The sequence below is a fragment of the Aethalodelphis obliquidens genome, unplaced genomic scaffold, assembly GCF_003676395.1.
Source record: "Aethalodelphis obliquidens isolate GAN/ISIS:26980383/991018 unplaced genomic scaffold, ASM367639v1 scaffold36, whole genome shotgun sequence".
Taxonomy (NCBI): Eukaryota; Metazoa; Chordata; class Mammalia; order Artiodactyla; family Delphinidae; genus Aethalodelphis; species Aethalodelphis obliquidens.
In genome coordinates this window covers 15,206,875-15,213,066 of record NW_020837980.1, presented here as the reverse complement: position 1 = coordinate 15,213,066, position 6,192 = coordinate 15,206,875, and the positions used below count along the sequence as shown (strand labels likewise).

The 6,192-nt window shown below is 41.5% G+C and overlaps 1 non-coding gene across 1 annotated transcript; it reads right to left on the bottom strand.

The window, feature by feature from the left end:
* Positions 1-3,218: 3,218 nt before the first annotated feature.
* LOC113632455 (small nucleolar RNA ACA64) lies at positions 3,219-3,339 on the bottom strand. Its single transcript, XR_003437824.1, has one exon. It is a non-coding gene; the product is annotated as a small nucleolar RNA ACA64 (small nucleolar RNA).
* Positions 3,340-6,192: the final 2,853 nt, after the last annotated feature.

The following is a 6,192-nucleotide window of genomic DNA, read 5'->3' as shown; positions in this document are numbered from 1 at the left end:
GATTTTTGTCTTCATTTTACTGAAAACTAAATTCAATTTTTTTTTCTGACCGTGCTGCATGGCTTGTAGGATCTTAGTTCCCCAACCAGGGATTGAACCCGGGCTCTCAGCAGTGAAAGTGCAGTCCTAACCATTGGACCGCCAGGGAATTTCCTAAATTCAAATATTTTAAATACTATGCCCAAGGACAGAGTTTGTAAATGGTAGACTCAGAAATGATGGGACTTCCCCAGCAGTCCAGTGGTTAAGACTCTGCTGCTTCCATTGCAGGGAGCAGGAGCCCTGGTCAGGGAACTAAGATCCTGCATGCTGTGTGGCATGGCCAAAAAACAAAAACAAAAAAAGGTAAAAAGAAATGAAACTAGGCTGGTTTAGTTCCAAGGTTCATGTTCTTTGCAGCATACCATGCCACCTTCAGGGATAAGAACAAAATTTAAAGGAGAGAAAAAAAACCCTAAAGGTGAAGTAGGGAAGATTATAAATAAGGAAGGGCTAACATTTAGATATTTTTTTTAATTAACAGATATACCAGCAGAAGGGCTGGGCTTATAATGTTTGTTATTCTCTAATCAAATATCACTTTTCTACACGTGGTGCCAGGAACCAAGCTCAGGTCCCTCCCTTACTTGTCCTGTACCCAGGAGCAAACTTTCATACTCATTGAGAATTTCTGAAAGATTCTGCCTTCATCAAGAAGTAGAAAGATAAAATCCTGTGCTCTGGAGGCAGAGAACCTGTGTTTAAATACCACATTTGCCACCAACTAGATATACGTAGGCAGATTTTTTAACTTTCTTGTGTTTGAGTTGTCTCAATGGGGATAATAATACTAAAGCCTCACTCCTAAACTCTTGGGGAGTAAATAAGATGATACGTAAAAAGAATCTAATATGGTGTCTAGTCCAAAGTGAGTGTTCAAAAAATGTTGATTTTCCTATTACCATTTTAAAACAAAACAAGCATGGTAGGTATAAATTGCTTCTCTATACTCAGAGGCAAGAAATGACACATCTCTTTATATTGTAAACAAAGTTTGGTCCATTTCAAGGATTAGTAAAAAGTCCCCTGATGAATTTGGAGATCTCACTCCTGCCCTTTGGAGCATATATGTTTAGAGTTTATGAGTCTCACTGGAGGAAGATCATTGTTGATGTCCAGGCTTATGTGCCCTATTCAGAGATGGTGGCTCTACCACCCAAATCAGGCCTCTTCACCAAGCACTTGTTGTCATTTCTATCCAAGGTTCTATCACTCATTTGATTGTGGCCAGGTCACCACCAATCCCATAAACCCAAATCCAAAGGTCTTCTTTCCCAGTCTTTGGAGTCTAACCAGGCATTTTGAGTCTGAGTCATTCCCTCTTCAATATCTTCTGTTCCTACCTCTTCTCAGATACCTGAGCCTACATCTCCTTAACACACAAGCCTCTGTAGTTATCACCTTCAAAGAGCCAAAACTTGCCTGGCATATTCTCTTCTCTGGCTCTGAAGAAAAGGCTTTCTTTCTTCACCAGGGGGTAGTGGTAAGGCAGAACCCAGAACTTTAGAAACACAATTCTGGTTTATCCTTACTGACGGAAGAGGAGAAACTTTATTATTTTCCAGTGAGATGGCATCAGAAAAAAACTCAAAGTAACAAGAAACTTTCTCAATAAATTACCTTGTTAAATACATATATATACACTTATATATATAAATATATATACATATATATATATACACCATTTTATATATATAAAACCAGTGTATCTGTAAGATACTGTAGGAAATGCAAGGAACTTACCCTCTAGTTAGGAAGTGAGACCTAGTCAAGATAAAACAACTGAGACACTTCTGACCTTCCTTCTATCAAAAATCTGAATATCCTTGAAGTGATTTTAAAACATGACAATTTTAACTAAGCACTAGTTTGGAGAGTCACATCTCTGCCTGAAAATATACTTTGATGGCCATAATCTTTTTCTTCCTGCTTCAGTGACGTGGAGACGGATTGGATGCCAGGGTGACAGAGAATCTTCCTAGCTGATTAGGCTTCTGTAGGCATAACAAAGGCCATACTTTAAATTAGCTCCAACAGTCTAATCAGAATGAACAGACTACTTGGGTCTGTGATGAAGACATACTGGCAGCTGATGAAGGCTTTCTAGAGGGATTTTGGTGAAAACCCAAAGTATATTAATGCTGAAAGCAGTTTGATTCCAGTGTAAGGATTAAGGGTGATTTAGAAGGAAATGTTTATGCTAACAATTCATTTCTATTTTAATTTTCTTTCAAGTTTGTCTTTATGTATTAGCTTTAAGAATCATGCAAGATAATAATTTTTCTCATCTCTTTCATCAGTGGTTTAAAAATATTAATTCGTTAAAATAATCACACTCAGGAGCATTTTGATATCTCAGACCACCTCATCAGGATGCCCACTACGATCTGGGAGGAAAATGTCCTGACTGCAGATTCATGTCTTTTGGTTCAGGAAACCAATTGCATCTTGATTCTGCAAACTTGAGCACATTCATAATCTAAGGAAAATCTATATCGCTTGTTATTTGAAGACACTGAACTTACTCTCATAATGAACTTTTCCAGAATACATCTTTTTTTTTTACATGTTTTTAAAAGTAAATAGAAAACTATCTTAAGTTGGGTTTCCTGGGAAATAAAATTTGCGCCAGAAGTTTCCATGCAGGATGTTAACTGAGGAGTGCTCTTGGGATCAACACCTGTGATGGAGAGAAAGGTGGAGAATGGCAGAGGGAAGGGTTGAATTGTGATGCCATCACACCAAAGCCTCATTGGATCCTGAAGGGAGTTCTGAAACTGGGATTCATCTTCAGAGTTGGACCTTTATTCTTATTCATCAAACAATGAGTGGATTTGGGCTGCCCATGAGAAGGGGAGGTGACCTTGAGTGAGGCTCCTCTCCTGTTGTGGGCGAATGCCAGTGAAGGACTCAACTGAGGACCTTCAAACATTAGCTGAGGCTCCTAGCATCCATTACAGTCTACCCCTTGAGTTTTTCAGATCCATTTTTTTTTTTTTCAGATCAACAGCTTTATTGAAAAACGAAAGCAGAGCCCCCCCTTCCCCCCACCCCGATCATGGCGGCATCGGCCTCAGGCTCTGAGCATCCAGGCATCCTAAGGGTAGAAGACGAGATCAGGGATCAGGTACCAGAGTCCGGAACATGAGAGCGGCCGCAACCGGGCCCGGAGCGGTAGCACGTGTCGGGGCCTGGGTTTCACCTCCCCGCACAGCGGGCCGTGAGCTGAGACCCCGGTGGCTCTGGGCGCCGAGTCTCACCTGCGGCCACGGCCAAAGCCGCAGGTGATTTTCAACCAACGCCGAGATCCATTTGTTTTGCAGGATAAATTCTGGGAACAATTTCTCTAGAATTCTGATTGGTCTCTTTCTGGGGGAACACTTGCCTGAGAAAGGTTAGTGGGATGAATTACCAGCCCATCTCTGCAATTGATCTCAAGGCTGCAATAGATACTCTTCTTTCCTTCCTCTACTATCCTTTGCTACCCATTTCTCCCACTCTTGGCTACCATCTCTCTTGGTTTAGATTACTTGACCTGGTAATCCAGACGTCAGTCCCGAGGAGTCTAAATCCCTGGTCACTATATCCATGGCTATTGCACATATCCATTTATCAATAAAATTGGCAAGGGGAAAACACAAGACATTCCAGTGGATCACCTGAGTACTACACATATGCCTTCATTGTTTAAGGGTAGCCTTATCACTTCTGATTGATCAGGGTGCATTGCTTCTAGCAATATGGCTACTCTTTTCCTTCTCTACTGGTTTCTTGGAATAAGGAGTCTGGTGTGAGGTTTCATGAGAGTCTTGTTTGGTTTCCTGGTGAAAATATTTCCCTTCTGGGAGCTAGACCACTAAACTTATGAAGTCCAGAGTTTCAAGAGTGAGTAGCATGAATTCCCCAAGTGGCCCACTTCTACTGTAGTTCATTATTTCTAGATCCATGTATTCTATTTATTGAGGGCACAGCTCAATTTGAAGGTTGCTTTCCTAGGATATATGCTGCTTGTAAAGGATATTGTCCTATTCACGTATGGAATCATCTTCTAATTTTTGTCTCACTTGTGCTTTCAAAAACCTCTTCCTTTACTCCATCAAACCAATTGTTTCTGGATGGTATGGTATGTGCGTATGTGATAGGTCTACGGTCATATACCCACTGCCATCCCTCCTTTTCTGTAAAGTGAGTTTCTTAGTCTGGAGTAATGTTAGATGGAATTTTATGCCGATGGGTCAGACACTCTCTAAGCCTTAGCATGGGAAGTAAGACAAACTCATGCTTGAAATCTGTGCCCATTATGGTCAAGATGGATAACTGCCCCTTCCAGAGCAGAAGGGTTAAATGTATCTAAGTTGACACTAAGTGGCTGTTTTGATCTCCCTGAGAAATGATGCCATATCTGGACCCAGCATTCGTCTCTTACCATCGCTTTAAATCTCTGTGGCTGGCTGGTTGAACAGTTGGCAGCAGGAGCAGTGACTAGATCAACCTTGACGAGTGAGTGTCCATGCTAAGCCCATGCATAGTCTTCATTTCACCATCTTAACTACTCCACTATTGCACCCGTTGTGTTGACAGTGGAGTGGCCATTGGCCAAGACTGGCTAACCTCAACTGATTGAATCATTTTGTCTTAATATTTATTGAGTTCTTCTTCTGGGGGACAAGTGCTGTCTTCCAAGCCTCTGACCAACTGGCCAATCCATTTTCCACTACCTGTATATAGATTCATATAAATATATCTCTTGAAACACCTCTCCTTTTACACAATGTGGATCATCGGGTATCCCAACCACATCTCTGCTCAATGTGAGGGTTTCCTCTCACAACTGTCTTTCAGGGCCACTTCTAAGTAAGGATTCAGTTTCAGCTGGTTCCACACGTAGCAAGATGACCCATTTTCAGCCTGAGCCATATATACCAAGACCAATTTTTTCCTTCAGCATTCTCAGGTCATAAGGGAACCCAGATGAGGCCATAGGAGTAAGCTGAGATGCAGCAGTGGTAGCTGACATTGGCTACCTGCCTGTAATGGTCTTGTGCTATTGCCTCTGTACTTGCATGTGTCTGATCCCAAATGTACCACTTCCCTTGGATTTCTGGGCACACAGTCACTTGATATTCTTGTTAAGTTACTTAGAAATGGCCTTATCCTTGTGGTTCTTGCTGTTAAGATTTGTTAGTGAGTGCAGGAAAAGAGTTCAACCTAGAGCTAATTACTGAGATAAAACTCTTCTGAGTACCCTACTCCATGCCTCATGAATTACGAGGTTTTCCAGTCTGGCTGCAGGGAACAAGGCCCCTTTCCTATGTCTGAGCCCCAGATATTGTTTCCTCTAGTCCTCTTGGGTGATTCTTTCCTGAGTCTTGTGTGATTTTTCTCACATCACGTGCTGATCAGTACTCAGCTGAATGGTCTAAGGGAGCCTCTGCATCCTCTCGGTACTGACTCTCTGATATGTAGCACTCTGCCCTGCAAACTCTAGCTGCCTTGTTTTCCCCAGACTCTCTTGTTTCCTCAACTAAACAAGTCTGCTGAGCTCTGCTTCAGTTTCCCCTCTTTGAGCTTGTAAGCTCTCTGGACAGTAACCTGGAGCAATCACAGACTTCAGCTCACTTTTTCATCCCCTCAGGGACCCCTGTCTTCCACTGCCTAACATCTAGTATGTTGAAAACTATTGTTTCATGCATTTCTTCCATTTTTTTAGTTGTTTCATGTGGAAGCATAAATCTGGCCTGTGTCCTTGTGTAGGCCAGCTCAGACCTGGTATTCAATAATCCTATAATCATCTGGGTATTCCCTTTTCCCAGTATATGCGATTGGGCATAAGGATATGTCACAGCAAACATTTTGATTTCAATGTGAAACAAAAAACCAGTTCTGAGATATTTTGTTTGTCCCTTATGTCTATAGCCTATGCACAGAAAATCCATGTTGTATATATGTTTATTATTTATCCCTAGAATTAGGTTACTCGTCATCTGCCCTCTGAAAGTATTTCATTTGTACATTTATTTGGACTCTAATTACCTGGGTACTTGTTATTTTGCTGCCCAATATCCATTGTCCCTTCCTAAAGGTCCTCTGAATTTTATTATTGGGATGATAGCTTCTCCATTTCACTCCTCTATCCAAGGGCACCTGATTCAT